The following is a 17208-nucleotide window of genomic DNA, read 5'->3' as shown; positions in this document are numbered from 1 at the left end:
TTCAACCTCTGGTCCATGGTCCCCTGAGGATCTGCAGACTATATCTAAGATTTCCATTCAATATTGTTTAGGGTTTTGTAAATGATAAAAGGTTGAAAACCACTGGCTTAGAACAATAGTATAAGCTTCCTTAGAATGGCCTACTCTGAGGGGACCAATTCTAGAGTTGAGATGGGAATTTCATTTTTACATCCAGTCTGTGATTGGCCTTTCCTGAGGTGCTCAAAACATATGTCAGCTCCAGTTGTGAGGGTGGCTTTGTAATATGGTCAGCTAGGTCCAAATTATCAAAGGCACCTAAATACCTTTGAAGATCTGGGTCCTATTCACAACTGGAGAGTAGTGGAACTAGAACTGAAGAATTATGCACAGTGTTTGCAAACATGCACTTGAATTCTGAAGGGCTTTGAACCATGTTCATGAGCCTTTCCTTTGTCACTCATCAGAACTGGCTTAAAAAAAATCATGGGCGTTTTTCAAAAATGTTGTACTAGATTTTTAATTTCAAAGTTTCAGAATTTCACTTTCAATTAGTTTTTTACAATCACTGAAATATTTCAATACTCCAGAGCTGGTATAAAAAAAGTTTGTGAAAAAAATTTAAATCCTTGCAAATTTATAATAATGATAAAACATTTAAATTTATGTATATAAATGTATATGTTAGTCCAAGATATTGATATACTTCATTAGCAGTCCAGAAGAGTAATGATTCCTTACTGACTTAGGGCTAAATTCTTTTTTTTTATATGTCCTCATTATTGTTCGAATGGCAGTGGGAGACCCCAGTTCAAATCCTCTCTCCTCAGGCAAAGGGAAGAATTGAACTATGTCCCCTATATCCCAGGTAGGTGTCCTAAATTCACTAGTCTAAAAGTTATAAAGGAGTTCCTCCTATTACCCCTTTGTCTGTTTTAAGTGGAGTTAGGAAGCCTCTGGGTACACCTACCAGATTGAGCCCTCCAGGCAAGATAGACATTCCACTTCCTGTCTTCCCCCAGTTTGTGCCTCACACTGGGGCTTAGGCAGGAGTGAAAGAAGTCTGAACATCTAGAGCAAGCCCACAGCGCACATGCCCAAGGCAGAAACGTAGGCTCCTAGGGAACTTTTATAGCAAAAATGTAGGTACCTACAGGGTTAGGCAGCAGCTGAGCTGGGGTTATGTTGATCACAGTAGCACCTAAAAGTGGCATTTAGGGACCTAAGAACTTTTGTGGATCCAGGACTAAATGACTTGCCTAAGGTCACACAGGAAGAACGTGGTAGAGCACGGACTTGAATCCAGGTCTACAATGTCCTAGGCTGGACCCCTAACCGCAGGACCAACCTTACTCTGGCTCTAGGGATTGGGAGATGGGAGGTTTCAACTCCCAGATTCTCAGGGAACTCCCCAGAAATCATTTAAAGTTGATACGAGGCAGCTTAATGGCCCAAAAGCCAGTGAAGGATTGCCATGGCCAAGCTCCATTATGCCCCTTCCTGCTCTTCAGCTCAAAAAGGCAGCAGAGATAGAGGGCCTCGCTGCTGTTTAGGCACACTAGCAGTGAGTTCCTGTGTGATTGGGTTATGGCCTCTTTGGTTAGGTCTACACTGCAATTAAAAACCTGCAGCTGGCCTGTGCCAGCTGACATAGGCTCACAGGTCTCGAGCTAAGGGGCTGTTTAATTGCAGTCTAGACATTCAGGCTCAGGCTGGAGCCAGGGCTCTGGGAGCCTGTGAGGTGGGAGCATCCCAGAGCTTAGTCTGCAGCTGAAGCCCAAAGTCTACACCACAATTAAACAACCCCTTAGTCCAACCCCTTCAGCTGGCAGGGGCCAGCAGTGGATTTTTCATTGCCATGTAGACATACTCTTTATGCTAGCTGAGTGGTACAAAGGGACCCCTATACAGCTTGTGAATTTGGGCTTTATTCTTTCCTCTCTTTTTATCATATTTTGATTACATTAAAATGTGCTTACTTAAATGCAATTTTGATTGCATTCATTTTTAAATGAAAAATTTGATGCACTGCAGAATCAGGATACATATACATTGAAATCCTGGTTCAGCTGAAATCAAAGGGAGCTTTGCCATTGACTTCAACGGAACCAGGATTTCATCATGATATCTTTACCTTCAGAAAAGAAAGTGTCATCTTTTAAAATTCAAATGTGAATACGCCTCTTTACTCCCCCCCCCATTATCTCCTTGGTGAAAAATTGTTATGGTAATGGTGTTTGTCATTACAAAACGTCTCAGAAGTGTCATAAATGAGCATTTACTGTGTGTTGTAGCAACCAGGCAAGGTACTAACAAAATTCAACAGGACTTTATTTTTAAAGTGGAAACCTCTTTAGCTGCTTCTGCACCCTCAGTAGCTCTCACTCTGCCTCCTCAGCTTCCCTCTCCTTTCTGTTTCCTGTCCTTTCAGACTCCCAACAGCCAGTGCTCCCAGTTCTAATAATTACAAGCAGTATCTAAACACCACATTCCCTCCTCTCTGAAGAAACTCTCCCAATTAAAATAAACATTGTTGTTCTAATCACAGGAACAAATATGAAACAAGACACGATACTGTTTGCAGAAATATTACACTAAACACACTGTAGATATTACATAACAGTCTCTAGTCCAGACGGTGGTCATCTGGGTCTGACAGGCCATCTCTCAAGCCCCGGTTCCAGTGCAATGTCTTGTTGTGTTGATACTACGGTGAAGTCATCCAATGCAGACTGGGTGTTGGCATAATCTCCTCTTGGTGCATAGGCAGGTGCAAGATAAGAGGCATTCTCTACCCGCCCATCAGAAAGTCGATAGGTGTAAGGTCCCTTCTTCTCTATGGTTTTAAGAAGAGCTGTGAATTTATGGTCCCCTTTGCATAAAATTCCAGATTTTTGTATTTTAATGAAGGAAACACACTCAAACTTTGGTTCCTTAGCATCCCGCCACTTGTCTGTGAAAGTCTTAGACTTTGCTTGGTTCTGTTCAACTGTTTTTCTTACATCATCCTCGGTAGGGGCATCAGGTCGTGCCTTTAACAATCCAGCAATGTTCAGTTTTGTATTCATCTGTTTCCCATGCAGTAACTCTGTGGGTGATCTTTGCATTGTGGCATGTTGTGTAGCCTGGTATGCTTGCAAGAAATCAGTAGTGAAGGGTATCCACAATCGCCCTTCCAGTTTAGCCTTTTGCAAACTCTCTTTCAAACTTCTGTTAAACCGTTCAATTTCCCCATTGGCTTGAGGGTAATATAGGGATGAGCTTCTGTGTAAAATGTTCCTCTGTGCTAGAAAAGTTTCAAACTCCAAGGAAGTAAATTGACTACCATTATCTGAAACCAGTTCTTTGGGGTTACCTTCCCTGCTAAACACTGAAGAGAGGAACTTAATTACTGTAGCAGAAGAGATTTGTGATGTAAATGCTACCTCAGGCCATTTACTGAAATAGTCTATTAAAGTGATGGCATAACAGCAGTCAATTGCAGCAGTATCAAAGGGTCCTACAATGTCCATCGCCACTTTTTCCCATGCAGATTCAGGAAGAGGAACAGGCTGTAATGGAGGGGTACATGTCACTACTGTCTTAGCATGCATTTGGCAAGTGACACAGGATTTTATGAGTGCTTCTGTTTGAGAGTCCATCCCTGGCCACCAATACAAATCCTGTAGTCATTTGGTTCTGACAATTCCTTGATGAGTATCATGTGCCAGGTGTATGAGTTTTGACTGTAATTCTTCTGGCACAAGTAGCCAGCGTGTACCTCGAAGCACACAGCCATCAGGCAAAGAAAGTTCGTCCTGAACTCTAAAATAAGGCAGCAAAACTGGGTCAAGGTTTTCAGGGTTACTGGGCCATCTCTTTGTCAGAAATTTCCGTAGCTTTTGTTGAATTGGACACGCTGAACAAGCAGCTTGAAATTGTTCTTTTGTAACTGCAGTAAGAGTGCTTGTAATAAGCACAACTACTACATCCTCATCCTCCGGTGGACCATCTGGTGAAGGAAAAGGCAAGCAAGAAAGGCAATCAGTGACCACATTTTGGTTTCCAGGCTTATATTCCAGGTCATAATTGAAAGAGAGTAGTCTTGCAGACCATCTAGCAATATGATATCCTGCTCTTCCCAGTCCTTTCGTGGTGAGCCATGTTGTCAAAGGGCTGTGGTCTGTGAGCAACTTGAACTTGCGGCCCCACAGGTAAGTTCTCCATTTTTCAGTAGCCCAGACACAACCAGGTGCTTATTTTTTGACTGTAGAATATTTCCTCTCAGCTTTACTTATTGTCCTTGAAGCAAATGCAACAGTCCTCTCTGTGTTGTCCTCATGAAGTTGTGTGAGGACAGCCCCAAGCCCATAATCAGAAGCATCAGCAGTTACAATTGTGGGCAATGCAGGAGTGAATAGTGCAAGTACTGGACTATGTACAATCAAGTCTTTCACCGTTTTGAAACTTGTGTATCCATTGTCCACACTAAGGTTGAACTTCTCCATAGTAATTCTCATAATGGTTCAATGACAGAAGCATAATTGGGAATTAATTTTGCATACCAGGAGTTAAGACCCAAGAAGGAACGTAAGGTTTGCAAATCTGTTGGAGGAGGAGCATTTGAAATTGCCAGGATATGATCTGGATCCGGTTTTAGTCCAGCCTGTGAAATTGTATGCCCAAGAAAGGATAGTTCAGTTTGTCTAAATTTGCATTTGGACCTGTTGAGCTTGAGGCCTGCTTTGCTGATGCAGTTTAGTACAGACTACAGGTTATTGTCATGCTCCTCCAAAGTATTTCCAAACACAATAATATCATCCAGATAGCACTGAACTCCATGTTGATTCTTCAGAATCAATGACATCATTTTTGGAAGGCACTTGGGGCAGATGCGAGACGGTATGGAACACGTTTAAAACAAAAGAGTCCCTCATGTGTAATAAATGCTGTGAGGTCTCTGCTATCCTCATGCAACATAACCTGGTGGTATGCGCTCTGCAAATCAAGAGTAGAAAACATCTTTGCTCCACAGAGTTCTGCAAATACTTCTTCTATGTGAGGAAGAGGTTGGCTGTCAATCACAATAGCTTTATTTGGCTCCCTTAAGTCCACACAAAGGCGAATGCCTCCACCCTTCTTCTGTGTCACTACTATAGGTGAAACCCATTCCGAGGAGTCGATCTCTTCAATAATCTTTAGGCAGAAACCCATAAGCACAGCTGAGTTTCTCCTCAACCTGGTATTGGGTCCCAGCTGAAACTGGTGTGTGTACCGCAAGAGTGCTTTGCTGAGAAAGATCAATTTGTCTATTAACTACCCTGAGATTTAAAGCAGACAATAAATCTCTGCCAAGGATAGGAGTGCCTTTGTGGACAATGTAGAACTCTGCAGTTACACAGCAATCACCACAGTAACTATTGCTGGCAGGCAGCCATGTACTGGAATATGGTTTTTCAAATAGCACACCAAGTGAAGTTTGGGTTCAGTAAGAGGCAAATCTTTAAAGTAACGCAGATAGATGGAATCAAGTAGTATAGATACTGCTGAGCCAGTGTCCAACATTAGCTGAATAGAGTGTGATTTGACTGAGGATATGGCGGAAACATTTACAGTGCACTTTATTTGTTCTGGAATATGTGCAGTAGTGATTTGTCCACGCTCAGCAAATAACATCTGGTATTGTAACTGCATGCACTTGTTGATTGAACTGGCTGCTGTTAGCAAAATGCCCAAACTTTTTGCAATGATTGCACTGAGCTACTTTTGCCGGACATCCTGTATAGCTTGAAAGGTGTTGTGGGGATCCACAGCGAAAGAATGCTTTTACTGTATTTTGAATCTGCTGATTTGGTGATTTTCCATTAGTTTTCCTCTTGTAATCGTTTGTCTGCAGCAATAGTGAACTTTTCTGCAAAGGAGTCACAGCCTGGACTGTGCCTCCTGTATCCAAGCTCATTATTTTGGCTTCAATTGTAGCTGACTCAATATGAATAGCAATGGTTATTGCTTTTTCTAGTGTAAGTTGTGGTTCTAGAAGTAAGCGCTCTCTTACATGAAGCATGGTTATTTTCTCAATGAGCTGGTCTCAGTCATCTCATCTGCCATATTCCCAAAGTCACAAGTTACAGTCAGACTCCTCAGGGAAGCAATATACTGCATTATAGTTTCCCCTCGTTTCTGCTCACGCTGGCGAAATCTGTAGCGATTAGCTACTGCATTCACTTTTGGCACAAAAAAGTTCTTTAATGCAGTGAGTGCAGTCTCATATTTATCATCTGCAAGGGGAAAAGTGTAAAATATACGCTGCCTTTCTGTTCCAAGGCAGTGGATTAGCAGAGCATGCTTTCTTACTTCAGAAATCTCTGTAGCAGTGATTGCAAGCAGGTAAGTCTCAAACATATGGATCCAGGCAGTAAAAGCAATTGGAGGCTCACCTGGGCTTTGCAAAAAGGGTGCAGGTGGGTTCAGAGGCAGAAGATTCCTCCTCGTCACCAAAATGCTGTAGCAGCCAGGCAAGGGACTAACAAACTTCAACAGGACTTTATTTTTTAAAGTTGAAACCTCTTTACCAAGCTGCTGCTGCACCCTCAGTAGCTCTCACTCCACCTCCTCAACTTCCCCCCCCCTTCCTGTTTCCAGTCCTTTCAGACCCCCATCAGCCAGTGCTCCCAGTTCTAATAATTACAAACAGCATCTAAACACCACATTGTGCTGTGCCTGTTATTTTGTTCATGCACAACTGAGAATGCTAATAGGTAAATAAGTAGTATGAATTAATAATCTATGGGGAATTTAGCTGACAATTAGTATGTATTTTAGTGCTGTGACAAGTTAGACTGACCTACACAGACATAGATCTTTATGTGAAGTTTATTAGTATATATTAAACAGATCTGTGCTAGATATTTTTCCACTGTTTAAATAAAAAAGTTTTATTCACCAAATTACAATAAAAATGCAGTTGACATAGATTTAAAACTACTGTGGAATTAATTATTTGACTTCAGCAGAAAATTTGGCCTAATATGCTACAGAAACTACTCTCTACCCACATGTTGGTAATTATCATTGAACTCACTATAAAATATACTCTGACATATCACCACCTCATTTCACTGGGAGCTTTACTCATGACAAGATTCCACCCCCCCCCCCCGCCATAAAGTAACCTATGTTAAAATCTGATTTATAATTCTCAGAAGTAACTGACAACATTGGTTAATACCTTGGCTCCTAATTACACTAAGCACCAGAATTACCTCTCTCTCATTCCACTAACTAGGGGACACTCTCACCACCAGCACTCCTGTGAGTTGTCCCACTGAAGCCATTGATTATAACCATTCATATGATTCAGGGTTGCAGGATGGAGATATAACCAACAAATGTGTTTACCAGAGTTGCTGCAGGAATGGAGGTGTCAATGTAAGGAGATGCTTAATGAATAAATATAGTGGGCACAAATCTGAGGTGCTCTCTCAGAATTTACTTAAGAAAACTCCAAGAGACGTTAAATGAATAATACTGAAGATATTATTATAGGCAGAGCCATCTATAATTAAGATCACCCAACAATTCCCATTATAAGACTGTTTTTGGTTGCTTATAACTTTGCCCAACTTTAACCACCTGAGCTGAATTTTCCATGCCAGGTATCTACCACAGGCTGAGTATTTTTTTTTTTTGGAAAGTTCAGCCATTTCCAAGAATAAGCTTTGGGAAAATTATATTTTGTCCATGTTAAAAAAATTCTAACCGCCATTTTGTTGAGAAGTTCTACCACCTCCATGCTTCGGAGCAGGGACTTGAAATTTGGCATGGGAGTTGCCTTTGTGTCAGGAATGTGCCTTTTGTGGTTCCCATGAAAAAAAATGTCTGAATTTGGATAAGTTATATGCCTTTGGCATAGACAACCTTAATTCTGGCATTTCCTAATTTTTGAGTGCTTCCCCCTCTTCACCCCGCCAAAAAAAACCATGTGTTTTGCATTGTCCAGCCCTCTCCTGGACAGTTCAGATAGGGAGGTTTGGTGCCCCTTTAAGGAGTTAATTTTCAACAGTTTGTTATTTCACCTGCTGTTACCAAATAATTCAGTTTAAACACAGCACTAGATTGTTTTAGACTAAACCAAAAACAAGTTTATTAACAGAAGATAGTAATGTAGGTGAATTCAAGTATAACAGATAAAGTTAGAAATGATCATCAGCAAATATGAGTGAAAATAAATCTAAAAGTCTAAAAACTTAATTTGGCAAGTTTGGATCCAAGGCTTTGTTCAAGATGGCCTCTCTCCCCCACAGCCTTCCAACAAGATGGGAGACTGACCCTCTCCTTGAGGCCCAAAGGTGCTCATGCCTTTGTCTTCTAGGCAAAAGAGATAAGGAGCAGAAAACCCCTGTTTTATAGTTCAGTGAATGCTCAAAGTGGATTCTCCTGAAGATTGTCCTTCAAAGTAAAGTTTATCCAGCTACGAGGAAGGAGAAATGGAGTCTGGCAATGAATGAGACTCCAAGCTCTTTCTTCCCCCATTTGTGTGTGCTAAAATGCAAGTTGGTCTGTTTCTTGCCATCTCCTCTCCCTGCTGTCTTGAGGACCCTCTTTACTTCTTTTATGTAGACTGTGGTAAACACACATTGCTTTGTTTAGGATACACACAACTTCTGTCTAGGCAAGGCGTCTGGTTTTGAATATGTAGTATCATAGAAGGGGAATTCATAACTTTACAAATAGTGAAATGAATGTAGCCACATTATTATATAATCATCCAGTGAGTTATTAGTTTTCAAATGATACCTCAAAAGGCATATTTTGTACAAAGATTACTATAACAGTGTGAATTATGGGGGTGCTTTCAGTCACAGTTTCTTGAAGAACTAAAGGCCACCACAGTCATCACCACCTTCTGCTCCATGTGGAAGGCACATTTCTTTACCTCTCTTTCTCCAACATAAATAAATACAAAGCAATATATATTAACCACCCCCTCTCAAAAAACAAAAGTGCCAAAAATCTTTAAGACACTCAGCTGCTCATATTTCTTTCCTTGTTGAGAGGATAAGAAAACATATGAAGATACTATGTAGATGAAGGCAGCATAGAAACCTGTATAGAATAAAACAGCATGGACATGTACAGTTAAATGAGATTTTTTAAAAAATACTGAGACACTAAGGCCTTGTCTACACTACAGGGTTAAGTCAACCTAAGTTACACAACTCCAGCTACGTGAATAATGCAGCTGGATTTGACGTTGCTTAGGTCGACTTACTGCGGGTGTCTGCACTGCACTGCATCAACGGGAGATGCTCTCACATCAACTTCCCTTACGCTTCTTGTTCCAGTGGAATATTAGAGTTGACAGGAGAGTGATCTGCAGTCAATTTAGCAGGTCTCCACTAGACCTGCTAAATCGACCCCCCCATGAATCGATTGCAGCAGTGTCCATCCCCAGTAAGTGTAGACATACCCTAGGTCTTGTCTGTATTCCAATACTTATTTGGAAAGTATTTGCTCTTCATAGTCAGAGTTTCAAGTAATGCCTCCTGATCCTTTAGCCACAGCACATGGCAGACTTGTACTGAAGCAGTGTGTGGGGAATAGCTTAAAAAAAAACAACCCAAGGTCCTAACCAAGTATTGTAGACTTATGTATCATAGTTTCTTATTTTTCTCTGCTAAAGTGGATATATCCAGCCTCCAAAGGAGAGATGCAAATCAATGTCAACAATCTTCATACTCGTTCTAACAGCTCAGAAAATGGGAGAGGGGCAAGGAGAGAGAGAGAGAGAGGGAGAGAAACTTTTAGATATTCCTATGAATCAGTGTAAATGAAAGAAAAATCTAAACTTGTTACATAATTGTTTCAATTTCATTGTTGGTAATCCTTATAACTCCCAGGTGTGCATAGGCATCAGGCACAGCTATCTTCCATTCTTGTGCAGATGCATTCATTTGAAGTTAACAACATTGTCTTCAGTAGCAGAGAGACTTCCTTTAATTAAGTGAGGCTCTATAATTGCAAGATCTTTCAGTTGCCATGGCAAGCTATGACTCATTGTACATTTCTTTTTACTGTAGGATTTGAGAAGTTGACTATTTTCTGATAATTATTTCAAGTATTTATTTTTCTTGGGGAAGGGGAAGAAGAAAAATGAGAGTTATTTAAACCTTCCTTTCGTAAAGCTAAAGAACAGAATTTTCAGCACTTACAAACATCCTACCCAATCATGTCATCCCTGATGATCAGACATGTAACTTCTCAGCAGAAAACTGGAGAAGCAACAGGCTAATGGCCAGGAGCTCAGATGCAGAGCAACACAAATTGTCAGAGCTTTCAGGCTACATTTGCAATGCATTTCACTCACCTGTCAAAGTGACAGACTTATTCTGCATAAAATTTAAAAAACCTAAGTTCTGCTATTTAATTTTATGCTTATTTATAAATTAATATGGTTTTAACCAGTCTATAGTAAAAAAAAATGTAAAGGCCCTAAAAGGCTTAGCTGCTCAGTTCCCATTGGAAGTCAATGGAAATTGAGTGCCTAACTCCCCTAAGGCACTTATGAAAATCCCATCCCTATGAAATATTTAGATATTTGTTTTCCTATGTTCTTGTGAGGAGACCATAATACACTGATACTGAGATCACAGATCATACCCAGGGCTAGTGGGAAGTTCTCTCTGGACTAAGGGGAACATGAAAGTGTATATAACATGGGAGAGGTTAGAAATTCACCATTATTCTCTTAGCATAAAATTAAAACTTTCCCTCATTTTAGGTCAGCTTTGCACACACATATAGTCTGAACTCCCTGTAGCATGGACACCAGCTGTCCCAGGGAACTGTGGAAGTAAAACCATGGGGCATAGGCTCTGTCTGCCTCTGTCTATCACAACAGTGCCTTACAGTTTCCATAAATTTCCATAAATAGTAACTAAAAGTTAATAAACATGAAAAAGGTAACGTGGTTCGTCCAGTCACATGCATTTTCAAAAGCATGAAAGATCAATGTTAGAATTGGTCAAGATTTCAGAATTTCACTGGCATTAAAAAGAAATTGGGAAAACTATCAAATGACATTTTTAAAATTTTGTACTGAAAGAATGAAAACATTTTAAAAAAACTTAGACCTCTTTTTATTTTGGATCTGCTCCAAAATATATTGTACCATCCAGTTACAAGTGGACATCTACTTGTGTCATTCACACCAAAGACTGGTTATTATCAAAACACATGAACATGTAAGCAAAAAACAGGGTCATAGTTCAAAGGCCATTGTTTGTTCAGGATAAGAGTGCTGATATGTGGACTGAGGTTGAGAATGAAACTCAATGAAGTGTTGAATGGCATACTTCTTGATTTCCTTTTTTTTTTTTTTTTTAAGATCCTGTATTGGTAGGAGATTCTATGTTGAACAAGGATAAGAGATTTGGGGTAGAAATTGTTCAATATTTGCAACATAGCAAAATTGCTTTCCTACTTACTATTGAATCATCATAATAAAGAATGGCAATAGTACACATCATTTACATACCAGTTTTCATCTTCAGGTCTTAGACTAATTCACAGACGGGGGTATTATTCTTCCCCTTTCTACAGAGGGAGAAATAGAGGGGAAGTGATTTGGCCAAAATCACACAGAGAATCAGTGGTAGAATTATGGTTATAATCCAGGTCTTCAAATGCCAGAGCCATATTCTAACCACTAGACCCAACTATCACAGTGTCCTGTGGCATACAGTGCTGAGGGATTCAGACAAGAGGAGCAGAGTAACTATTTTCACTCAAATGTCTTGGTACTCAGCATTGTTTTAAAGATGCAGAAAAGCTCATGACAGTCTAATATCTAGATTAAATACAATATTTGAAGTCTGATTGAAATGTGTCACCATCTCTTGAAACAAAATGTTTCATGCAAGTATTCCTTAAAGGAAGTCAAGGAAATGGATAAACTATGATAAGACTGAGTGTACATGAAGATGAAGGAAAGCTTCCTTTAGGGTATTGCAGCAGTGGTTTCAGAAACTCTTCAGCAGGGAGATAATAACTAATGCTGTTCAAATGCTTCTGAATCAGTCAGGAAAAAAGAAAGAGAACTGACTGAATGAGCAAGAGAGATGGCAAAGGATTTGCACTGCAAGAAGCCAAACAAGCCGTAAGAAAGATAAAAAGAAAAAGCAGACACATATGGTAAGAGCATTCCCCTAGCTCTCCTAAGCATTAAAGATACCACATCACAATCTGCTTAAGCTGGATGGAAGGAACTGCTGTGCTAGATACCTGTACAAGAGATGGAGGACTCTGGGTGCTTTGAATGTCTTAAACTCTGCCACATTCCAGTGCCTTTGATGCACACAGTCTTTAGATTCCATTTGGTCAAATGGTGTCAGTCTGAATTTCATTCTTTTTATGGGAAATGGCATCAGGATTGCGCGCTATCATAGGAATGAAAATTAAACTATGAATCCTTTAGTCTGACATTAGTCTGACATTAATACAATTTGGCATTGTACAAGTTGCCACTCCAGTAAACTCCCTCTTGGGAGAATATAGTTATGCAGCAACTATCGCAGTTTTCCCCCTTTGTCCCTTGGGCTACTCTGGCCAGAGAAGTGTCCTGGCCCTCCCACCAGACCACTTTACAGAGTCCAGCCTTTTCCAGAGCCACAAAGTCCTTTATCAAATTCCAGTAAAAAGTGTGAAGAACCAAATCTTCTGCCTAGCTGGGCTCAGCGGGCAGCCACCTGACTGCAGCTACGCCTCAGCTGCTCTAGACTTTCCTCCTGTTTAACCACATGCTTCTGTAACACCACAGCTAACACACTCCTCTCCTTACTCAGGGTTTCAGGTAGGCTACAGCTCATCAGGAGACAACCATCCAGAACACATCTGGAGAATACATCTGCTCTTTTCCCCTCTTCTCAGTCTGCTGCCTAGCAAGAGAAAGCTCTGTTACTTCTCCTGTCTCCTACCACTATGTGGGCTCACCCAAATCTTTATGAAAGTAAACCCCATCTTCCCCACAGCTGGGCTTTATCTCTAATTAGGTTTGGTTCATCCTCCAGGTGCCACCAGACAAGTTAATTGGCCTCTGACCCATATTAACCCTTTCACCTGTGAAATCGCAAACATATATTACAGACATTTATTCTTTACTCCCTCTGTGGCTGAGAGAGAAAAGATAGTCTTATAGTTAAAGGATAGGACTGGGAGCCAGGCTACCTCAGGTCTACCCCATCTGTACCACAGACTCTCTCTGTGACCTGGGCAAGCCTCCCATACTTAAGTTCTCAAAAATGGGCAAAGATTCTGGGTCAACTTTGTTGCCTCATGCTGAGCACCCAAAAATGGAGGCATTCAGAATCACTGGCTACTTGAAAAAGTTGAGGCACAGAGAACTTAAGCTCTGTATTTTTTAATGTAGAAAAGGGGGATAATTAGAAGTGGTAGAGAAGTTAACAGCAACCTGTTTTTTCCATCAGAAAATGCTGAGTATTGAAACGAAAACTTTTTTTGGGACAGGAAAGCCATTTTCCATGCAGCTCTAGGGATAAGGTCCCTTTCCTACCTTATGTGGTGTTGTGAAGTGCTTACATATAAATACCAGAAAAACTTCAAACTGTTAAATGTACACTAATTGACTTTTTTCAAAAAAGAGGCACTCTTACATATATATGATGCTCTTTAAGAATGAGCCCTGTACTCAGACTGCTAGGTTTCTATTATACACTAATTATAATGTATAAAAGTTATGTTCCCAACATATGCACAGAGAAGTTAAATAAAAATACTGTTTCTGGAAATTTGCCATGTTATACTACTTTGTTTCCTATAATTCAGAACACACAAGAATCCAAATCAGACAGACAGAAAGACAGAAACAAAAAGGATTAGCGGGCTGGGACACATAACTTACGAGGAGAGGCTGAGGGAACCGGGGTTATTTAGTTTACAGAAGAGAAGAGTGAGGGGAGATTTGATAGCAGTCTTCAACTACCTGAAGGGGTGTTCCAAAGAGGATGGAGCTAGGCTATTCTCAATGGTGGAGGATGACTGAACAAAAAGCAATGGTCTCAAATTGGAGATGGGGAGGTCTAGGTTGGATATCAGGAAACTCTATTTCACTAGGAGGATGGTGAAGCACTGGAATGGGTTACCTAGGGAGGTGGTGAAATCTCCATCCTTAAGAGGTTTTTAAGGCCCAGCTTGGACAAAGCCCTGGCTGGGATGATTTAGTGGGTGTTGGTCCTGCTTTGAGCAGGGGGTTGGACTAGATGACCTCCTGAGGTCCCTTCCAACCCTGATATTCTATGACAGGCTGCTCCCCAGAGACAGACCAGAGAGCCACAGCTCAACCCACCTTACTGTAGGCTGGCTCTTTGCCAATTGACTGCTGAAAGACCCAGATTACACACTTCTCTACAGAGGGCCCTAGCCTGCAAGCAGGACTAGGAAAACCCTTGCAAATTAAAGTGATGGCTTCTCATTTGAAACAGCTTTCAGTATACCACAGAAATAACTTGGGGTACTACTATAAGAATAAACCAAGAGGACACTGGTAAAAGAGAGATTACTTCATAATCCACATACACTATCTTCACAGTTATACAGAAATAAAAAATCCAAGTTAGATCTAAACAGATCAATCCCCACAGAAGCAGTGAGAAGTAACTCAGAGTTCCAAAAGCTTAGGCTGAATTCATCTGAGTCTTTCTTCATCAACTCTAACCAGTCTGCTGAGTTAAAAGCACTGCAATGTTTTCTCTCCTCTTGTTAGTTGCTTGAAGAAATCTTCACTGAAATCCGCACAAACTCCTTCCCCTCCTCAGCTGAGCTCTGGAATCAGACAATTAGTTAGTTAGCTAATTCGGCAAATTTGCAGGGGTGGCAAATTTATAATAGCAGCATTTTTGTAATCGCGACATTTTTGCACAAGCCCACTGTGTGTCAGACGCCTGTATCGTCGTCTGCTCAGATTGTAACTGCGCACCAAGCTGAAGCATCAGTGATGCCGTGATTCTACCAATCATAGCGCGTTTTGAAACCACCAATGACGGCGCAACGCCATTTAGTAAACATACTCGTGACAATCCTAAATGTTAGTAATATGACCAGAAGGAAGAAATTAAGCGGTTCTCAGTTCAAAGAAAAATGCTATACAAAAGAAAGAAAGGGAAAATGAAATGATAGCAAAAGTGCGCCAAATAGATTCCTTTGTTGTATCAGTTAGTTGCCAGTCACAAGTTCACATGGGGGCGGCAATTATTTCAGAGCCTAGGGGCTTCAAAATCATTAAATCCGCCACTGGGGGAAACCAGTCTGCTTTCTACTCCTGTAGCTAAGCTTCCCCCCTGCCTACAAAGGTCACTTGTCCTTTTAAAGAAGCTTCCCCATGATTACTTGCCTATCTATTAATCCAGCTACAGGGAGTCTGTTGAGCATGCCCAAAACTACCACACCCAATTCCAGAAACTTCTGGTTGTGCAATGCATCTGCCTAGCAACAATGATCCAAAGATATCATCCTGTGGCATATGGGTCACATAGTGTCCCTCTGCCTGCCCCTGCCAGAGCCTTTCACTGCTGCATGTAGCTACACACCACAGTGTGACACAACTGGCTTTTCATAATAGCATGTAGCTACATATACCCTAGACTGTGCTGCCAGTGTAGAGAAGGCCTAAGAGGGGAAACACATATTTAGATGCCTTGTTACAATGATGAGGATCCCTCATTAGCTGATATTCCCTCATATATGCCCCATGTCTGCTCACATCCTAGATCCATTTTTTATTTTTTACCCTGCACATTGTGATTAAGACTACATTGTGACTACACAGCAAAAAACAAACAAACAAAACACCACAGCAGCAAGTCTCAGAGCCTAGGTCAATTGTCCCAGGCTCATGGGGTTTGGGCCACACTTTTGCTAGTTTTGGTTGGACGTATTCTTGGAAGTTCCATCACATGACATTATCTTTAATTAAAGTTTAATCTTCAATTCCTGGAGACTCCAGGACAATCCAAGAGGGTTGGCAACCCTATGCAAGACTGAAAATAGCAGTGTAGGTCTTTGGGCTCAGGCTTGAACCTTGGTTTTAAGGTCCTTCACCTTCCCCCTGACTCAGAGACCAGATTCCAGCCTGAATGTCTATGCTGCTCTTTTTAGCCCTGTGAACTGGAGTCAATTGACCGGGGCTCTGAGACTCTGTGCCCTGAGTTTTTCTTTGTAGTATAGACATACCCTATGGAAACTAGAGGGCAGGAGGAACTGAAACTTGCCATTGTGACATTCTGTACATTGGGGGAGCATCCTGTAACCACCATATTACTCATTTATACATAATTGTGATCTTGCATATAAAGCATGCCATGTAAGGTATCAAGGGAAAAGGTACCATCTGCTGAAACCCACTGTTCCATCTAAATATGTATATCATTAATGCAACAGAACTTTGTAAAATAAAAGGCAACATACAGTATAACTAATTTAGCAAAATACAAATGGCTTTCAAGCAGATAATTATGATTCCATGGTGTACCCAGAAACTATGGTGATTTATAGATTTTTAAGGCCAAAAGGGACCACTAGGACCATCTAGGCTGCTTCCAACATAATGCAGACCATAGAATTTCATCTAGTAATTTCTGTATTGGAGGGAATTATTCTTTTACTTATGCAGAATGGAAGCTGCACCTGGAATGGACACTTCAAGCCCAGTGACTTGTGGCTGATGGGCACCTTTTAAATATTTGCTATAATAAAATAAAATAAATTCTAATGAATAGCAAAGAGCAAATTACTTGTGGAAGAAATGTGAGATCTTAAATTTCCCATGTCTTGGCACTCAGAAAGTAACATTCCTTGTGGTCAGATTATTGAATAAGGGCCTACTGCAGGGTTCTTGCATTTCCTGTAATGAGTCTGGCTCCTGTCAGACACATTCTGGACTGGATGGACCACGGGCCTGATCCAGTAAGGCAATTCTTATGTGCTCTGCATTATTGTTAGGCTACTGCCATCTATTTCTTATGGCTGCAATCAGGATATAAAACTAGACTTAAACAATTTGATGTCATGAGTTTGTGGTATTAGTTGCATTTTGAACTCGGGTATGTCAGTTTTCAAAGGGCTGCTTCAAATAATCAAATAATAATTTTGAACAATGGCGGCCTAGCTAACCTATGCTTGAGTCAGTGTGAGTGTTGCTATAATTCAAAAGAAAAAATAAAGCAAGTGTTACATATT

Source organism: Lepidochelys kempii, chromosome 3, assembly GCF_965140265.1.
Source record: "Lepidochelys kempii isolate rLepKem1 chromosome 3, rLepKem1.hap2, whole genome shotgun sequence".
NCBI classification, from domain to species: Eukaryota; Metazoa; Chordata; order Testudines; family Cheloniidae; genus Lepidochelys; species Lepidochelys kempii.
This window is presented reverse-complemented; position numbering follows the sequence as displayed.